The 21,842-nt window shown below is 48.4% G+C and overlaps 1 protein-coding gene across 1 annotated transcript in view; it reads left to right on the top strand.

Annotated features, from left to right (window-relative positions):
- Nucleotides 1–21,842, top strand: part of ADGRD1 (adhesion G protein-coupled receptor D1) — a 1,126,805-nt gene that overhangs the window by 764,199 nt on the left and 340,764 nt on the right. The gene's annotated exons all lie outside the window — the stretch shown is intronic.

Here is a 21,842-nt window from a genome sequence, read left to right as displayed (position 1 = left end):
AAGGGACTCACGTCTGAGCATACCCTGCCACACTTATGGCGGCCAAAAGCGGTACAAAAGAGGGTGGTGATGGACGGAGCATCTGAATCAATCAAACACTCACACCCAGTCAAAAGATCTGGGTTTAATCCATCACCGTTCTTTAGCCCACTCTGCCACCCCAGTTCTGACATGGCTATATGCAAATCAGTCTGACCCTGTGCCTCATGGGAACAGTCCAGCCCGAACTGCCAAGCCATGTCTTCCCTGGACCGGAAACAAGCTTCCGAGGACCGGTTTCTGGCATTCCAGCCGTCTTCAGCGGTGAGGCTTCATCTAATCTAATTGGCACTCTATGACACATAATATATCCTATTGTGATCTTAAGTAGGGCGTTTCTGTTTTTTCAGAAGTACGGACCAGAATTGGCATAACACAGTTTAGCCATCACACTTTGGTGTGCTCATCGCGAGTGCTCTGTAAGCATGCACCTCAGTAGGGCTTTCTTCCATCACTACCTCTTGTCCTATCTCTTGAGGTACTTTTGTTTTACCCTTGCACGCTCAATTGTGGTACTGCTAGTGGTTTCTCTTGTGGTAACTCTTGCGAGATTTCTTGCAGTACCCCTTGGTGTACCTCTTGCAGTACTTCTATTGGTTGTAGTACTTCTTGTGGTACCTTTGTGGTATCTCAAGTGTTATCTCTAGTGATTTCTGATGTTATATCTCTTGCACCTACTCTTATGGTACCTCTTGTGGTATCACTTGTAGTAACTCTTGTAGTACCTGTAGGAAGGTGGAATCTTGCTGCATGGTTACACCCACTTTTTGCCTGGTGTTTTGCTGGTGTTCGACTTAGTTGGACTGGGATCCTGCTATTCAGCGCCCCAGTCTATCTGCTTTCTCTCTCAAATGGATTCCCTGTACATCCAGATTCATTACTGGGTTACCCTTGTGAGTCCCTAGGATATGGTACCCTAGGGCACCAAGGGCGTAGGTACCCCAGAGGCCTACCAGGGGCTGAAGCATGCATTATGCCACCCCTGGGAAGCCTTCCAAAATGGCACCACAGGTCTGCACTTGCAGCCTGGGCAAGGTGATGTAAGCACCCCTTACTGGGATATAGTATACCTATATCAACCATTTAAAACAGACTCATATTAACCTATGTCACTCCTATGGCAGGCCTTGACAATCCTGAAGGCAGAGTGCTTGGTTTTGTGTGAGAGGGTGCCCTAGCATGACCTGAGCCCCTCTGCAGCTTTCGCAATCCCTTCCTTATAGCTGTTCTGTGATATGGCCATACCATATACTCTTAAGTGCATTATAATCCTCGCGGTTAATGCTAACTTTGGAATGTCTTTATCAAAACATGTTGTGCTTGGTGTCAAATGCTTTGGAATACTAATCCCCTGCCAGTTCTGGCAGCGGGGGTAGCATTCCACCCTTCTAGAGGGAGAAGACATGTACACACTTACTTTCCCGGTAATAATTTAAAAGAGCCTCAGCATCACAAAATGGATGCTGCTGGCACAGACATGAGTCTACCCTCTGCTGCTGGACGAAACTCCGGCAGGGGACGCCTGGACAATAGGTTTCCTGTCCAGGGAGGTGCCAGCACCTCCCCAGACAGGCTATAGTGTATTGGGGCAGGGTGGGTTACATTCAGTGAATGCTTTTCAGACAGTCTGGGGCACACAAGGTGTCCCCGTGCATTTCCCAGTTCAAACCGGTTGCTGAGGCACTCAGCCCCAGCTCTGGCGCGAAACGGGACAAAGGGGAAGGGGTGTAACCACCCCCTCCCCAGGTCCTCCCATAGGTAGGACCCTAGAGTTATTCCAACCCCTAAACTTAGTATAAATATAGGAACCCAGTCCCTAGGACTTAAGATTACCCTGGACGAAACTCTGAAGAAGAAATCTTGGGCCTTCGACATCCCATATCGACTGGAAGACGGAAGAAATCTCCCTTGGGGTCAAGCAGTGACTCCCCTGTTCAAACATGCACCAAAGAAGCATCTTGCCGGTCTGCATTTTCGAGGCTCCCGCCAGATCCCGAAGAATCTGCGACACAGGACACAGACTTCCAGACATCTCCAAGGCTGGCACGAGTCCCCAGCGAAGCTGAGACCTTTAGCTCTCACGAGAGACATGGGACAAGAACTCCTGGACATCCTGCACATTCGCTAGTGCATCGACTTCCCGGGCTTTCCCGAAGTTGTGCATTGGGCTACTTGTACCTGAGCACCTTTTGCATCAAAGATTGTGGGCCTACACTCCACGAGTGTTCCGTGGGCCCGCTTTCAGCATTTCCGCTCGATCCCTAGTCCGTTGGCTAGTGGGTCCCCATGAAGGAATCTACTTTGTTTATTGAGCTTTCCTGGTTGCTCCAGATGTGCACTGACTCCCCTCCAAAGGGTGAGTCCCTCAGACCTTGCTGGTCTGCACCAAAGCCAATCTTGTCATCTTGCGTGGGTTGCTGTTGCCAAGGCTTGTTGGATCCAATCCGGATACCGACACCGCAGCACTCGACATCCGACGTGGGACAGCTCGAATCCAGCTCCTGATTGTCGTCGTCGCCTCCTGGTCCTCGTGGCTGAACAGTCAAGCTTCACCTCCTTCACCTTAAAGCACCCGACATCGGCTGGCATCTTCTTGTCGCCATCCTGGTCACTGGCTAGTGACCCAGACTCTGTCCCCTCTGCTTTCAGGTTCTTCAGGTCTCCGATCCTCCCTTGGATCCATCCAGACACTTTTCCTCTAGTCACCTGCAGCACTTCTTTGCAGCTCTCCATTGAAAATGACGACGAAACCCAACACGAAAAGACACCTATGCACCCGGCTTCCCTGGGTGAGGTAACAGGAGTACTTTGGTGCTCCCGGTGGTCCTGACTCTCAAAGTGTCCAGTACTGAAGGGGTTCCACCGTAGTCCACTCCTAAGTGTCCCTAATCTTTAACTTTGTAACTTTAACTGTCGCCATAGAAGTCAATGGTGATTCGCAGCTGGGGTTGCATGCGTCCCCCGTGGGTCTTCTGCGTCCCTACCTTGGGTGGTTCCTGGTTGCCCCAGTGGTTCTACAGGCTCTAGGCCTAACTTCTATCCCTCACGTGGTTCTTATACCACTTTTTTAGTATATGGTTTGTGAGGCCCCTAGGGCAAAATGTATACTGTGCTATTTACTGTGTGCTAGTTCTTGTATTATACTTTTGCCTCTAGCCTCATAAAGAGACTAGAGGGGTGTGTTTAAGAATAAATACATATATTTTATATATATACCTGGTGTGGTGCTTTCTCATTTGATCATTCAAGAGATTATTTACTGGTAAAACAAGCTGCTTTACATTCCTTCAAGACTTAGCCTGAAGGCTGCTCTCCACAGCTACCACTAGAATAGCTTTCTATAAAGGTTGTCTTAAACCTACCTTCAATAAGGGTCGTTTGGACTGGTGCAAGGTGCCCACTAGAATAGTGGACATCATATCCCAGGCCAACTTCTCTCATTGGTGTGCAGCGTGTGGGATTCCAGCTTGCATTGTTTTACCAGATAATCTTGAGAATATCATTTAAAAAACTACTAAAGGTACCACAGGTACATATAATCCGAGCTTATTATACAGTAAGTTCTACTGCACTTAGAGTTGTGTGTGTTAAGGGCTTAGCACAGCCTTGCCACAGCTCAAGAGAGGTTTAGTAGGAAACCAAATAGTGTAGGTAGGTGCACACACCACACCTCACTAGTCATGTCTTCAAAGGAGGGGCCCAGTGGGTCTGTTCCAGATGCCAGTCAAGGACAGACATCTAAGTATGACACATTTCCTTTCCAAGAGTTAAGGACTTTGTGTGACATGAGAACATTGAAGCCAGAACAGAATCCTAATACCCATCGCCTTATAGAGGTGTTGATGCTGGATGACTTTAAGAAGGCATCAGATCCTGAAAGGGTAGGCAATAGGGTGGATACATCAGAAGAAGAGAACCCTGGTGGGTTGCCCCACCAGGACTCTGAAGATGAGGACGACCAGACAGGTGACAATGACCGGGACCCGGTGAATCCAGCTCTGCCTGGAGGTGAGGAAGGCCAAAGAGGCCCAAGCCTTATCCTCCCAGGAAGAGTTGGTGGTGTGCCCAGAAGGGAAAGATCTCCTTTCCAGGAATCTAACCATGCTGGTACATCTATAGGGTCCTCTGCTTCTTCCCATAGGAGGAAGGCTTCCCTTGAGCAGAAGGAGCATCAGGCTAGGATGAGAGAAGCCCAGCTGAGAATAAGGAGACAAGAAGTAGCCTTAGAGAAGGAGACCCTAGCTTTTGAAAGAGAGAGGAAACAGATGGGGCTAGAGCCCCATGGTGGCAGCAATAGCCCTAGTGGTAGGGATGGTCTTATGACCATAGACACCTAAACAAGATTGTCCCTCCCTACCAGAGTGGGGATGACATCCACAAATGGATAACTGCACTGGAGAGGGCCTGCAAAGTTCAGAAGGTCCCCCAGGAGCAGTGGGCAGCAATATTGTGGCTTTCCTTAGCAGGCAAAGGTAGAGACAAGCTCCTCATTGTTAGAGAATAGGAGGCTGACAATTACAAAGTCCTGAAGAGTGCTCTGATTAATGGGTTTGGCCTAACCACTGAACAGTATAGATTGAAGTTCAGAGGCACCCACAAAGCTCAGACTCAAGACTGGGTGGACTTTGTTGATTGTGCTACTAAGGCTCTGGAAGGATGGTTACTGGGCAGCAAGGTGCAAGACTTTACAGGATTGTGTAATTTGATTATAAGGGAGCAGATCCTTAATAAGTGTCAGAAACAGCTTTTACACCTGTACCTGGTGGACTCTGATCTGACCTCTACCCGAGAATTGGGAAAGAAGGCAGACCAATGGGTCAGAACCAGGGTGAGGCTTAAAAATCATCCGATGATGCTCTGTACAGTGTAACCCTGGCACCCCCCACTCCATGCTCGGCTCCTCTTCCGACGGTGCGCTGCACAGTATGACCCTGGCACTGCCCTCCATGCCCGGCTCCTCTTCCGACGGTGCGCTGCACAGTATGACCCTGGCGCTGCCCTCCTTGCCCGCCTCCTCCTCGGATGCTGCAGCACTGTGTGACCCTCGTCCCACCCTCCCCCCTCTCAGAACGGTCTGATCCTCCATCATCCACCCCCCACCCGCTCTTCCTTCTTGGCTGCAGTTCAGACCACTTTCCAATTAGCCTTTTTGGAACTGGAAATGCGAGCAATAAAAAATCTGATAAGAGAAAACGTTTCCGCCTCGTAAATGTAACAGATGGACTCCGCGGTCCTGGAATTAATTGTCCCAGAAGCGCGTGTCCTTTTCAGCCAGGGGGGGCGCATTTATTATAATTACAAGTGCACAACTAACCACTGGTGCCTGGCTCGAGGACAGAGATGTACAAGCAGAAAAGAAAGAAGTGATGTATTATGATCATTTAAAATATCAGCAGCGTTATTATGACTACTAATATGATTATTACTGCTATTATATATTTATTATTTCGAAATAATTATATAATCTAGAAATAACACACTAACAATAATAATAATCTTATTATAATTATTATTACAACCATTATTGCTTCTGAATAATAACAATATTATTATCTAGAAATGACAACAATAATAATAACATTAACGTGAGCACCATTAAACGTCGGTAACATTCACACTATGATTGACAGCGCTGGACCTCGGCGGTATTAAACACCACCTAGATCGAACGCATTATTCTGGTTATTGTTATTACTCCGACCAGCTCTTGCGAACAGTCACTTAGGGCCGTATTTATGAATGGGGCTGCATCGCCTTTTCACCTCGCAATTTGGTGCATGCACGGCACAACCCCAAAATGCGATTTATCTGGCTGGTTTGAAAAATCAGGAGTATTGCAACGCAGCACAAATTCCTGCGTTGCATTACTCTGCCCTGGGAAGGTCGTCCATGAGCGTTGCGTGGGTGTTTCTACGCAGCTCCAATGGATTTTGATGCATTCCGAGATTTACCGTAATGGGATGCGATGCCTTCCGAGGGGAGTTCCTCGTTCTCTGTGTGCGGCACGATGCAGCCGCAGAGATAGAGGACTATGCCTCCCGGTACCTTCCTGCACAAAAACAATCCTGCATTCAACGGAGGCGCCCTTGCACCTGCAGCCAGAGTGCTTGCATTGTGGCAAGTAACCCCATTGTGCGCCAGCGTTGTGGCAAGGACAGGAATGCGACATGTTACAACAAATACGGCGCATTCCTGTCCTGTCCCTGTAACACAGCGCAGCAAGGTAACTTTCTGCGCTGCATTACTGTGTAATGAATTACCCCTAAATGTGAAATGAATTTCACAACTACGAGTGTGGAAGAGTCCCCGGGTTCTGAGACTGCCGCCGGGGTCACCTCATGTGTATCTTGGACATGTTGATAACCCAGCGCCTGGATAACCTCACAGGTGATCAGCTGCACTCTACAGACTCACATAACATAACATAACACAACATAACGTAACATAACATAACATAACATAACACAACACAACACAACGCAACGCAACGCAGCGCAACACAACACAACACAACACAACACAACACAACATAACGTAATGTAACATAACACAACATAACTCACCACGCCCACCCCCGCCCTCCTGATCCCTCCCCTGCCGTGTCACCATTTACAAATTCTTGTTTGTTCCCCCTCGCGCGCCGTCCAAAGCCCTGTGGCAGAAGGCTGAGGGCTTCGCGCCGAGCGCTGGGGACTGCTCTGTGTTTTTAAACTTTGCATTTTACCTGATTCGCGCTGCTGACTGCGAGCAGCTTCATTCTTTCTGCCTACCGCCGTCCCGCTGAATACAAGCGGGGAACGGCGACTTGGATTTTTTAAAAACTCACCACGCCCACCCCCGCCCTCCTGATCCCTCCCCTGCCGTGTCACCATTTACAAATTCTTGTTTGTTCCCCCTCGCGCGCCGTCCAAAGCCCTGTGGCAGAGGGCTGAGGGCTTCGCGCCGAGCGCTGGGGACTGCTCTGTGTTTTTAAACTTTGCATTTTACCTGATTCGCGCTGCTGACTGCGAGCAGCTTCATTCTTTCTGCCTACCGCCGTCCCGCTGAATACAAGCGGGGAACGGCGACTTGGATTTTTTAAAAACTCACCACGCCCACCCCCGCCCTCCTGATCCCTCCCCTGCCGTGTCACCATTTACAAATTCTTGTTTGTTCCCCCTCGCGCGCCGTCCAAAGCTCTGTGGCAGAGGGCTGAGGGCTTCGCGCCGAGCGCTGGGGACTGCTCTGTGTTTTTAAACTTTGCATTTTACCTGATTCGCGCTGCTGACTGCGAGCAGCTTCATTCTTTCTGCCTACCGCCGTCCCGCTGAATACAAGCGGGGAACGGCGACTTGGATTTTTTAAAAACTCACCACGCCCACCCCCGCCCTCCTGATCCCTCCCCTCCAGCGTCACCATCTATATAGCCGCCCATTATGTGTCAGCGCAGCGGGCGAGCGCAGCGGGCGCGACGTAGGCGCGCCGGAGTTGCGCCAGAGTTAAGCCCGTCTGCGCCCGTCCGCGGCCGGACGGGGCTAGGGGCACGACTCCATGCCAAAACTAAAATTATGTCTTATACCACCAAGGACTTGACTGCCCTCCAGGGCCATTGGCCTCTCCCGGATTCTATCCGTAGCCTGATTTCTACACAAGGTGTTGCTCCCTCTTCCCCCACTACATCCTATCCCCTGCAGCGCGACCCCCTGTTACCTTGCCCCCTCCCTCCTGACCCCTTCCCCCGCTCCCCGGCATTATCGGTTGTCCTACTCAATACCAGGTCAGCGGTCAAGCACCACCACGAGCTGTTTGTCTTACTCGACTCAGAGAAACCAGACATGCTGCTCCTGACCGAAACCTGGTATTGTGACTCTTCCCTCCCGGTTCTCTTGGCCACCTTACCCTCCTCTTATGTTGCCCTACGGGCTGACCGGCCGACAGGTAAGGCTGGTGGTGGGGTCGCTCTAATTGCTCGGTCGGAGCTGAACTTTCAACAACTTCCTTTTCCCCCTATTCCCCCTGCTGATTTCCTGGTAGTTCGCTCTCTTTCATTTTCCCCCCCCATCACTTGTCTCCTTATGTACCGCCCACCTCAGCCCTCACCCTTATTCTTGCCGGCATTTCAAGATCTGTTGGCTAACCTGGTGGTCAACTTTGCTTCGGTCTTGGTCCTAGGGGACTTCAATTACTGGCCTACAGACCCACATGAGTGCGCTGCCTCTAAAGATTTTACTGATTATCTTTCATCCCTCAACTTTGTGTCACACATATCCGTCCCCACTCATTCCCATGGGCACACACTGGACCAGGTTTGGTCCCTTAACCTCTCTGTGGCCTCGGCTGCTGTTTCGCCGTGCCCATGGTCCGACCACACCCTCATTTCCTTCCTCATTCTCCGAAACCTGATGCCCAAAACTCCGCATACCAAAAACATCTGGGCGCGGAACTGGAATAGACTGGATTATCCCTCCTTGACCTCCTCACTTCGCAACTCCACTCCCATTCTTGCTGGCTTATCATCTGCCTCTCAAGCCAAGGCCATTGACACCTGGCTGGCCGGAGGATGCGACTCAGTGGCGCCTTTACGCCGCATTGCCATCCGCCGTCCCAAGGACTCCAATAGATGGTTTAATGACCACCTAAAGGATCTCAAATTGAGCGCCCGACGGGCGGAGAGGAAATGGAGGATAAATTACAGCCCCTCATTAAAAACTCACTTCCTATCAGCACTGGCTGAATATAAATCTGCAATCCTGGAGGCAAAAACTTCCTACTTCTCTTTAAAAATAACTTCTGCAGAAAATAAAACCAGGGAAATCTTCAGTATAGTGAATGACCTGGCATTCTCAGACCGAACCTCGTCCCAAATTCCTCCTTCCCAGCTCCTCTGTGATCAACTGAATATCTATTTCGTAGAGAAAATTGCTACCATTAAGACCAACATTCTACCACCCTCGTCTGCCTTCGTCGAACCCTCCCCCCCGTCCGTCCTATTCCCATTCATTTCCATTCCCCCCTTCACCCAGGACTCCTTTCTAGAGATACTTCCTAAAGTGAAGTCAGGGTCTCCTGCGGACGTTTGCCCGGCGCGAGTCTTGCAGCAAATTTACTCCAGCTGCCCCGACCTCCCCATCGCTTTCCTCAACAGTTCTCTGGCACAGGGTGTTGTACCCTCTGCGCTAAAGGCAGCAACAATAGTGCCCATCTTGAAAAAACCTGGCGCGGATCCTTCCATCTCGGCCAACTATCGCCCCATTTCTATGTTATAACTCACCCACCCCTTCCACCACAGTCAAAACTCTTGGTGTAAAAATAAATAATCAGCTCACCCTCCATTCACATATTAGTTCCGTGGTATCCTCTTGCTTCCTCATTCTCCGCACCATCCGCTCTATTTCCCGCTTCTTTTCCCCCCAGGCACTTAAGATCATCTTGGCCGCACTTGTGATATCGCGACTGGACTACGCAAACGCTCTCTATCATGGTATCCCCGCATACAGCTTGCGTAGACTCCAGATTATCCAAAACCAGGCAGCGCGACTGGTGCACGGCCTTCCTCGTTATCACCATTCCACCCCCCTTCTCAGGGAGCTTCACTGGCTCCCTGTAAAAGAACGCTCCCTTTTTAAGATCGGCTGTATGGCCTTTCAGGCCCGCCAGGGCACTGCTCCCGCTTTTATCACTTCACTAATCCATCCCTATGTACCTGCAAGAGAACTTCGGTCTTCCTCTATGTCCCTTCTTCAGACCCCTCGCTTCACACGCAAAAAGTGGGGCGGGGCCAGCTTTTCCATTCTGGCCCCAACCTTTTGGAATTCACTCCCCGATCACCTCCGTGCTGCTACTCAGTACCTTCCCTTTCGCAGAGATCTGAAGACATTCCTCTTCAGCCAGGCCTTTCCCTCTTAAATTCTTTTAATATCTTCTCTCATCTTTCCTTTTTGTCTCTTTCCCGCAGTAGCTAATCCCCCCCAGCGCCAAGAAACCGCAAGGTGTACGCTGCGCTCTAGAAATATTTTAAATTAGAAATTAGAAATTATAACATAACATAACACAACACAACACAACGCAACGTAACATAACGTAATGTAACATAACACAACATAACACAACATAACACAACATAACACAACATAACGTAACATAACGTAACATAACGTAACATAACGTAACATAACGTAACATAACGTAACATAACGTAACATAACGTAACATGTAAATGTAAATGTATTGCGATTTATATAGCGCACGTATCACCCGAAGGCATCAAGGCGCTTGCCTTGGGAACCCGTCCTGGTATTCCCCTGTGAGATAACCCCAGCAGGGTATCCACAAGGTGAAAGCCAGGCATCCCGCCGCGAGGGGCCATAGTGGAGATTAAGCAAGCTATTGCCCAGAGTCACAGAGTGTGAACCCGTGAGTCGAGTAGGCACCGGAACGAGAATTATCGAGTCCGTGGAATTTTTGAGCCCAAGACCCGCCGAGGCGGGGAATTGAACCCTGGTCCAGGACCGATCTCAGCTTCCGGGTCTGCCACCTCTAACCCCTGAGCCACACTTCTCCACAACATAACATAACATAACATAACATAACATAACATAACGTATATTAACCGTAATTGTTTCAGATCTCTGGAGAGCTCGCAGAGCTGAAGGTAAGACAGAGGCAGGCATTCACTTCTCTGCTCTACCAGAGGGTGGCAGCAAACTGTGATATTTTAGAGGGGGTCCTTGCAAATTCAACCCATGAAGTGTGGTGAAGAGGAATAAACTACAAAGACAAAAGCAAACCCAAAAGCCATATTTACCCTACATGGGATTGTGTTGCCCCTGCACAGGGGCCCTGGCTCCTAGCAGCACCTGCATCCTTTCTAAAACCTGGTCCGGACCTACCCTGCATACATGTCTGAGCCACTCACAGAAAAATAAAATGATATTGTTTCATTATCATTTTATGTTTCTGTGAATGACTCTGAGTGGGCCTCCTCTCCTCCGCCATTACAGAGGGGCCGCCAGTGCCTAAAACAAGGAGGGGCCTGCGCTACGCTACGCAGGCCCCTCCATGCACCCCCTGCGCCACGGTGGCAGCGGAGGGGTTTATCCTCCATGGCGCTACCAATCCTTCAAGAGACGCCATTCATCCCAAGGCGAATGAACAGCTTTTATATATGGCAGGCTCGGGCCCCTCATCACGTTCTGCAGGGGCCCCATCATGTTGTGTTACTCCACTGAACTGAATCCCGAATAAGACTCAGCCATTGAAGAAGTGAGGGCGCCCCTCCCCTGTGGCCCCCGTTGCTTCCTTTCCAGAAATATTGAAATTTCAGGAAATGTTAACTGTATTCAGGCGACAGGCCTGGAGTCCACTCACACTCACGCACAAGGTGTTTTTTACATTGGTAAAAACTACATATAGTAATAAATAGCCACTGAATCATGTTACTGGCAGTATATGCGAAGTATTCGCTCCAGCGGAGATGCACCACGTGTTTCTGGGTGAGCTTGAAAGATCATGGCCAAAGTTTGGCATCTCTTCAGTGTGCTCGCACGTGTTTCACCCTCGGTCTCCGTAGTGACCAGCAACAGAGTCCAGGAGGGCTGGACACCCTGTCAACACATAGCAAACATCAGTGTCCCGTGGGTCAGGCCGGTCTGGGCCCGGGTCCAGACTCGTCTGGTTCTTCTCCCAGAACAAGGGATATTTTTTAAATCCTCGGAGCTTCCCCTTCCCCCGCCCCTTCCCTGAGGCATGCGGATCTTTCGTAAGAGTGATGTGAGTGGTACTCACTGCTCTTACACAACTGTTCGATTGTTGTCCAGACACCAACACGTCAAGGTATTTTTATTTTATTTATTTTTGGAGTTTTATTTAGCACACACATGGGCCCAGGGCATCGGAGCGCTTTACAGCAGTAGCATAATACAAGGGTACGACAAGTTACATTTACAATAATGACGTTCGGACATATTGCATCGGTAGCTGCAACCAGGAGAAAAGCAGCCATTGGACAGGGGTGTACGCGGTTCAAGCATTGATTAAGATGGAGCGGACACTCAATGTAGGCAGCTCGTCTCCTGGATTGAGTACTTAAGTAAGGTCGAGGGAGATTAACCCAGGTGTCTGTCAGATAGGAGGAGCTTGAGTTCCTTTTTGAAGGTGGCTTTGCAGGTTGTTAGGCGAAGGGAGGGAGGTGAAGAGTTCCAGATTCTTGTGGCATAACAGAGAATGACTGGCTCATGTACCATTCTCGACTGAAGGTGGGGGGTTCCAGGAGCATGGATTCGGCATTCTTTAACCCCTATTTGCTCCAGAGATGTTCAGTTTCTCACTTAAAATGAGGGTGAATAGGAGTGCAGCGCTCTGTGGGTAATGCAAGCGGTTTTGAATTGGGCCCGCGCTTCAATGGGCAGCCATTGGAGGGTTAACAGGGCCAGGGAAATGTGGTCACATTTCTTGAGACCAGTGGTCTCAGTGGGTGGGATCGGCAGGGAACAGGCATGTCACTACGTCAGAAACAGCCATGGTCTATAGCTAAGGATCCGTCGTTCATGGCCATTCGAGGACAGGCGAGGTGGGCAGAGAATTAAAGGGCTCTGTCTTTTCATTATTACTCAGAGAAGACAAGGGCAGTGTCCACTTCTCCTGCTCTGCTGCTGGCAGCTGCTCCCCTCTCTCTCTCTCTTTCTTCCTCTTATTCCCTCTCTTTCTATCTCTGTCTTGCTTCTCCTCACTTTCTGAAAACCATGACTTCAAGAAATGTCTCTTGCCCTTTCTTTTCTCTCCTTTCCTTCATTTGTTCCTCTGTGAAATAGATTAAAAAAATGGAACACAGTCTCCACAACTCTATTTTTAGGCAAACTCATTGAAAGTTGTTTAGCGTCCCAACTCACTTCACACATTCAGACAAACAGCTTCCTAGACACTCTCCAATCAGGTTTCTGCCAGGGCCAGAGTACAGAAACTGCGATTCTCCAAATAGTCGACGACTCCCCTTGAATCCTCGATTCCGGTAACTCCTGCCTCCTGGTCCTCCTGGACTTGTCGGCTCTATTTGACACTGTCAATCATCAGGACTCCTTCACACTCTTGAACAACGCATGGGATGTGGAGGCACAGGCCTCAACTGGTTCTCCTCTTACCTAAACAACATCTCCAAATTGTGAAAATAGGCAACTTCTTTTTGAGGCCTATCAAGGTACATCAAGGGGTCCCTCAAGGCTCGATTCTCTCCCCCACCCTCTTTAATATCTACCTAGAACCACTATGTGTGATTCTCAGCAACTCTGAGATTCTCCCCCAACTTTACTGTGATAACACTCAAATATACATGTAAATCTCTTCCCCCGAAGACCTTGCCCTACTTCAACCACGCTCCTAAAGATTCAAAACTGGATGCCTAACCATCATCTAAAACTCAACCCAACTAAAATACAATTTATTTTGAGCTCACCTCCGAAAGCAAAAACCTCTGCACAGGAATGGATGGCCAACTTTCTCGCCCAAAATGGCTGCCCTGCAACTGGTAAGAGTGCTAGATCCCTTGGTATCACCCTTGACAATCATCCAAACCTCCACAGCCACATCTCAGCCGTGGCCAAAAGTGCTCCACACCAACCCTGGCAGCTGTGTGGCATCTGGAAATGAACCCGGGAGTAAACCTCAAAACAGTGGTGCAGTTTCTCGTTCTCTCCAGACTAGACTATGGAATTGCCCTTCTCTCAGGCATTCCTAAAGTTCATCTAGGCCCACTGATAGCGACACTACATGCAGCCGTGCACTTTGTTTTAGGTCTCAAGAAATGTGACCACATTTTCCCGGACTTGCTAACCCTCCAATGACTTCCCATTGAAGCTCGGGCCCAATTCAAAGCAGCCTGCATTACCCACAGAGCGCTGCTCTCCTCCTAAAAGAGAAACTGAACATCTCTGGAGCTAATATGGGTTCCAGAAATTCCCAATCCCTGCTCCTGGAACCCCCCACCTTCAGTCGAGAACACTACATGAGCCAGTCATTCTCTGGTAGTGCCACAAGAATCTGGAACTCTTCACCTCCCTCCCTTCGTCTAACAACCTGCCTAGCCCCCTTCATAAAAGGACCTAATGCTCTTCTTTTTTGATAGACACTTGAGTAAATCACCCTCAACCATACCTAAGTACTCTCTTCACCAGGATACTACCCTTGTAATGCGGCACCACCATCTTAATCGTTGCTTGAACTGTGTTCGACCATTGACTGATCTGCTGCATCCGTCCTAGTCGCAGCTAGTGATGCTAATGTCTGAATTTAATTATTATAACTGTAACTTGCTGTACCCTTGCATCCTGCTACTGTTGTAAAGCACTCTGATGCCTTCAGGCATGTGTGCATTATATAAAATTGCAAAAATAAAGATAAATACAAATAAAACGTTTCCTCTGAGGTTCTACTCGCCTTCTGACATGTGCTGTGGTGGAGACGGGGCTGCTGAGAGAGCGCAGGGCAGGCCCGCAGCCATGCATCACAGCAGCAACCAGCCATCCCACTGGGAGACAGGGCGCGATTGATGAAATGCGCGGCCTCTGATGTTTAGTGCCATGTAGTTCATGTTTGCTCGACTGTGTACAACATTCTGTTCCTGTCGTGTGTCACTGTCTGTGCACCGAGGCTGCTCTGCGTCACCTCCTGGCAGCCGACACATGCAGAGAAATGTCTGTGTCTTCCTCTCAGCAGAGGATAACGGTGAGGCCTGGAGGAGGGGCCGAGGTGAACAACTTTCATGAGTGACGGCTGACTGGGCCCGCCCACACAATCAGAGGTGGCCTGGATAATGGGGATGGGGCAGAAAGGGGGGGGCTGGGTTGTACACCCCTACAGGCCAATGCTTCTGATAGGGCTAGCACTTCATTCATAAAGTCAGAGGGGTAGATCTACAAGCCCCTTGCGTCACTTTTATGCTGCTGTTGCGTCACAATTGCGGCGTAAAAAATGCACTACATTTACAGCGTGACGCATCTAGGGAGATGCGTCACGTTGTAAAGCCCTACGTCACATTATACTTGCGTCAGGTATAATGTATGCAGAGTGGGCGTTCCCACGCAGGAAAGTCTTGTAAAAGTGACGCCGTGAAATCTACAAGATGTCACTGAGTGACTTTTAGGACGCCACTGCGTCACAACCTTACGCCTACTTGAAGTAGGAAAAGGACTGACGCAGTGTATTGAGAATAGGCCGCAACACGCATTGCTGGAGTTGCGTCGTGCTTGCGATACGACTCCAGCAATGTGTGACCTTTCTGCCAACAGATGCCTCAGAATTTCTGACGCATCTGTCAATCCTTGCACCATAGTGCGCTGTATTATAAATACTTTTAAAGGAAAAACAATATCCCAACAGGTATGAATAGAAAGACAATTTATATTGCATGCACAAGGCATTACAACAGTCAGGGAAAGGAGACGCTTATGCACAAAAGTTCAAATTACAAAAATGATCTTTAGTCTCTTAATATTCAATTCATATCAAGACAATTTCATGCCACAGAGAATATGTACAGCACATAAATGGATAATTCAAATGACAACCGATAAAACTTGGTGCTCAATATATACAAGTGATAAGTGGCGACGCAAGTGAAATAGGTGAACAGCGATAAACGGCACAAGGTGAGCAAAGTGAAATATATACACAGTGATTAGCTCAACAAGTGACCAACAGTCAATGACTTTGTGTAATATAATTCGCAATTTTGGTTAGAGTCATAGCAGAATGCGCCTTTAAATTGCGCTGTGGAGTCGACGACGTTTCGGTCCTTATTGCTGACCCCAGAATGTTACTGGACGCCCCTCTCAAATCTACCCTCAATGTCAGCCACCAATCTTCTCCTTATACTGTATCTCACCTGAGCTACCTTCGCTGGCTTCGCTTTCTTTCATCTCTAATTCATTTTAATTTTTTTTTTATTTGAGCTCGTTAAATGTATCCCCAACACGCCCTGGCAACTTCCCTTCCGGTGACAGTTGTATATTCCCCACTCTCTGCCCCCTCTCTGCTTGCTTCTAAATTGCGTCTCTCCCTTCCTTTTCCTGTGTGTTTTGCACCCCCATTTGAACACCTGGTCCTCCAAAAAATCTCATCTTCTTTGGAGCTTTCTCTGACAGTTTGCAGTTCACTTCTGCACAGTTGAGTTGCCTTTTTGTGCGCACACAGGGCCCGATTCACAGAACTAACTTAAGCCAAAATCCTAAACTTACTACTTTTGGTATTCACAGAAGTTAGGATTTTGTCTTAAGTTTGTCTTAAGTCTGGCTTAAGTTTGTTTTAAGACAAAATTAAGACAAAATCCTAACTTTTGTGAATACCAAAAGTAGTAAGTTTAGGATTTTGTCTTAAGTTAGTTCTGTGAATCGGGCCTTAACTCTTTCTCTTTTTAGGTTTCGCCTGGCGTCCACTGCGCAGCAGCGTTCGCGCAGGCGAAAACTTTTGAGCACAGTATGGTGCCTTTGTCACGCCTCTAACTTCTATTGGCTAGCTCCATAAATGGAGGCTAGCCATTGGAAGTGAGATATGTCCGTCATGGTCTGAGGCGATTCGTGGGCGTTCCGGCGAAGTTTTTCTCATCCTGCCCCTTTTAGCAGGTCATGCGGCGGTGGGCGGTTCTTTTTTTTTTTTTTTTTTTGGGGACGCCATGTTTTGTTTATTTCATAGTGGCTTTTGCAGGAGTGGGCTGCGAGATTTAAGTTGCCAGGATGCGATCAGGTAAGCAGCATTTTGATAAAATTGTGTTCACTTTGTACGTCTACCCCGTCTCATATCGTCTCCCTGTTTGTTTTACGTCTTGTGTGCCCGTTCCCGCACCCCCTCCCGCTGTCCGTTCCCGCCGTCTTCCCTTTTTGGAGCCCCAAGCTCGCATCCAGCTCTCCTGCCCTTTGAAGCACAGACCCTCTCCTCGCCGTTTCTCAGTAGAAGCTGCTGTTCTCGCTTAATGAAGGGCCTAGAAGATTCCGTGGACACTTGCTGTTTCACTTTCCAGTTTTCTGCGGCGCCTTGCTGTCCATTCTTTATCAATTCTTTATGTTTTTTCCCTCTCACGCTCCTTCGCCCTGTTTGCTGGGCCCTCCGTTGTCTTGTCTCTCCGTTGCTTCCCGTCGCTGGGATGTTTATTCGCACCTCTCACAAGCCTCCTTCCTGCACAGCGGCGAACAAGTCGCTGTGATTTAAAGTCCCAACCAACACCGTTCGCCTTGAATTTCATTCCCTCCATCAGACGCTCTGACTGATTTCCTTGTTGCAAAGACGTTGTTGCCTCGCTGTGCGAAAAGAGCCACCTTCAAGTGTGGCATTATGTGTGAGCAGAGTGGCGTGCTGGAGACACCGAGCAGTTAAACGCGCACGGTGCCCGGGTGTCGAGTTTTGTCAAGCTCATTGGAGTATCGAGCAAGTCAAGAACAGAAACTAGCCTGCGTTTCCCCGGTCTCGCCTTTCGCAGGCGTAGATTCCCTCCCGGAATCTGCTAAATAATTGCAGCTGGCCCTCAGAGTGTCTCGTTGCATCTTCTCTCGCGGCCCTGCGAACGTGCTTGCTGATTCAGACCGGGGCCATAAGTGATATTATTACCTGCGCCTCCGATCGAATGTCTGGCCAGCCGGCCTTTCCCGGCGCCTCAATAAATAATGCTGCAAGTTTACTTTTCAGTCACACTGCACTTTAAACAACGCGACCTGCAGCGTTGATAGGATAATTCTTATTGTACCACCACCACCCCCGTTACTTTCATAAAAGTTTGGCTGCACGTGCTGTTCACTTTCCTAAAGCTTGGATGCATGCGCTGTTCGAGAAGGATTCTAATCTGCAAGGCCACACAAGGGACATGGACCAAAACTCTGGGCCAGGTATATTGCAGTGGGTGGGTGGTCTAAGGGCAGGGGCGCAGAAGTGGGGGTGCGAGAGGTACTGCAGTACTTCCAAGATATCCTTGCAGCGTCAGGAGGTCAGAGGGGGCATGATCAATAACCAGGCATGTGCATTGTGTATGGTGTCAAGCGTGGTGCAATGTATTCTGCAAAACTGCTACTTGTTTACCTTGACCACTGGCGTTTTCTTTTCTTCGAGTGTATAGTAAGGGGTTCTTTTAATGTGAAGAAGGTGACAATCTCATTGGGGTACAGGAAGTATGGAAGAAAAGGTGCAGCAATGTTAAATGTTTTCTACTATTTAACGAACTGCAAAGGCCCTCAAAATGAATTTTACAAATATTTCGAAATATATCAGCAGTAAGAAAAGTTCAGATGAGGCTCGTTTTTTTGTGTGATTCTGAACTGTGATTGTTACAAAGATTTTAAGAGGATAAAAAAAGAGACACTTTACCTGTGTGATGCAAAAATGATGAATATGCGCAGACAATCGATTTCCACGTCTTAGCATTTATGCGCCACGCAGGGTTAGCAGTAAAGCTGCTTGATTGAGGCAAATTTAGTGCCCATTTGTGCTCTGTGTAAAAGGCAGTACCCTAGCACACCTTGCTTCAGTCATGTACTTTGGACAATGGGTTCCTCACTCGCCCACCATTCACCTGTTCAATAGGTGTGGTATGTGCAACCCCTATAACTTTACTGACGTATCATTGATGGCACCCCAACAAAATAGTTGCAATGCCACTAAAAGATGCTGTCAATGCCTTTAAAATCACATTTCTTTATTATTCATAGAAGAGTCAGTTTGCCATATTTCACCTATAAGACTGATTGTAAGTAAGTGAGTGACAGGAATTTAAAGAGCACATAGGTTCACATTACAGGTATCTTGGCCCTATAGTGTCTTGCCCTATCCCTCTCCCACTATATAGTCCTGAAGCTAGAGCCGTGATCAGGTTCTTGGAGGTCTAAGGCTAATTTCTGGGAAAGAGCCAAGTTTTTCGTTTTTGTCTCTGAAACTATTCAGATTTCGACTAGGCGAGATGGACGCTGGGACACTATTCCACAACTGGGCAACCTTGATATGGAAGGTCCTTTCATCCGCCCTGTCTTTCCTATATTTTTATACAGAGACCCAATTGGTTGTTACTGACCGTAGGCCTGTTCCTCTGTGGCCTATAGTAACTGAATTTCCTTGGCAGCAGCCCTGGGCCAGTTCCCTTTAGTGCCATATAGACTATGCACATTGATTTGAAGATAATCCTCTCTTTCACTGGTAGCCAATATAGCTCTCTCAGTGTCGCTGTGGAGGAGTCATATCTCGATTTATTCACAGCAAATTTTGCTTCAATTGTCTGGACCATATACGGTCTCACGATCAAGTACTCTGGGGCTCCCAGGAGAAGGGCATTACAATAGTCAAGTCTGCTCAGAATTTTGCCCAGAATTGTGCCTTGCATTACTAATCTTGCTGGTGGCTGAGGTAGCACAGACACTATTTTCCTCAGGTTCCTTAGAGTGCCAAAGCCTGCAGCTGCTGTTTTATTAACATGGGTGTGTCTGTGTGTGGCTCTGGGTGTGTGTGTGTGTGGCTCTGTGTGTGTGGCTCTGGGTGTGTGTGTGTGGCTGGCTCTGGGTGTGTGTGGCTGGCTTTGGGTGTGTGTGTGTGTGGCTCTGGGTGTGTGTGTGGTAGTAATTGCTGTCTGCTGAGCTCGTCCGTAGGGTACAATAGGTCTCACATTTGCGAGAGATTAAGCTACTGGCAATGTAAATGACAATGCCATTTATTTATGGCATTAAAAAAAAAACTCTTTTGTTCAAAATGGCCGGGCCATAAACTGAGCATTTAATGCCCTCCTGTACTGCCTGAACCCACGAGGCCCCTCAGCAGCTCCACTTAAGATAACAAAACTGAGATAAGACTCCCCATGGCATGCAAGGTCCTGAGCCAGCCGGAATAGAATGTGAAACTGCTCTTCCCTCCTATGAAAACAGCAACAACTAAAAGAGGACTAATGATTCTATCCTCCCTACTTGGCGGCCATTTTTAGACTACTCTTTCTCTCATTGGCGGCCATCATGGACTAGTCTTTCTGGCTATCATTTACTATCGGTACCACAGACTTTACATAGCTCTGTATTTAAATCTTTGTGTGCTTAAGTGCCTGCCTCTTATTGCAGTGTTATATTACTATTGGTATTCTGCACTTTATGTAACCTGGTGTTCTTGCTGTGCTTAAGTGTCAGCCTTTTACTGCAGTATTATATTACTATTGCTATTCTACACCTTATGTAACCTACACCCATTTTCACCTTTCCTCACCGACAGTGCACTGATTGCTACCTCATACCCTACCGGCTGCTCACTAGTGCCATACTTGTCATTGCAGTAATTTGTTTGCACCTATATTGGATCTAGTAATTCATTAGTAGTTTAGTCCTATTTGTATACTGTATATGTGGTAAGCTGCACCTATCTCACTTTTATCCCTATCATTCACTGATCGCTACCTCAATTATTTTGTTCATTATTGTAAACTACTTCCAACTCACTTTACCACTATGATGCACTGATTACTACCTCATTTACTTCGTTTAAGCATTTAAGCTGCACCCAGCCACTTTCTACACTTGGATTACACCGTTGCTACCTCTTACATTATGATGTGTCAATTTGGCTCCACCTAACTGGTTGCTACCTCTCATATATTGTACATGGTGTAAGCTGATTGCTACCTCTCATATATTGTACATTGTGTAAGCTGCACCTATTGTTTGTTCCTGGACTTCATCGACTGCTACCTCTTATACTTCTGGCTACTTTTGGCCACTCACTAATTGTCACTCCTGTCACCTGGAACCAACGGCTGACAGTTTTATTGTCGTCTTTTCTCCCACACCCAACGTTACAGCCATCCTAACATGGATCTCATCGGTAAGCACACGTATAGAATCAACTACCCTTCCACTCTCACCAAAAAAGCCGCTAAACGCTTTAAACATAACTTCTTGAGGTCGCACCCTGAAACACCCTTTGCCAACACTTACTTCTCACCGGGCAATGGAGCCCTGAACATTGATATCATCTTCCACACCTCACGCACAGCCCAATGGAGAAAAGCGTTTCTAACCCTACTCACCGTCTCCACCACCAGGAAAACAGTTCATGGCATAACTCTCTCTATCACACCTTCCCAACTCTTCCATGGCAGAACCACCATTACTATCTACAATAACGGGATTGTCCTAATTCAATCCACGGACAAGAACCTGGAACTACTAGACAACCTGTTCCCCAAGTTCAAAGAGCACCTTTCCAAGCTGCGGACATCCACTCAGAACTCCACCAGCACTATCACCCCTGACCTCGCAGCCCCCACCCACAACACTTCTAACATAGCTCAGCGTCGGATCCACACGCACCTCACCTCTACCCCCAGCACCCTAGTCAATAGCCCACCTGCTGTTACCGCCTCACACTCCCCAAGCGCAGTCACCAATCTCTCCCCCTCATACACTAGCCGCCCCTCTAACAATACCCCTTTGACCCCCACTCATACCTCCCCCATCCCTCTCTCCCCTGACACAACAACCCCCACCCACAACACCTCCTACCTAGATCAGCACCAGAACAGCGCGCACAATGACAAATCCCACCCTTTGTTCCCCTCCACTCTCAGTCCCCACGTAAGTACACCCCCCCATACATCCTCGATACACCCACATCCTCGATACCCCCACGCCCCCTTCCCACCACGCTACACCCCCCATGAACGCTTCTGAACACACCACCGTCCGGAGTTTATCTCCCCCCCTTCCCTCCCCCCCTCGGCAGATCCAACTCCCTCCCCAGCTCCCTCCCCACTCTCAATCACGACACCCACACCCTCCCAACCAGTCCCACAGACCATACCGCCTCCCTTACATTAGCATCCCCCC

This window comes from Lissotriton helveticus, chromosome 11 (assembly GCF_964261635.1).
Source record: "Lissotriton helveticus chromosome 11, aLisHel1.1, whole genome shotgun sequence".
Lineage (NCBI taxonomy): Eukaryota > Metazoa > Chordata > Amphibia > Caudata > Salamandridae > Lissotriton > Lissotriton helveticus.
Note: the sequence above shows the minus strand (reverse complement) of the source record. Positions and strands in the feature narration are given on the sequence as shown.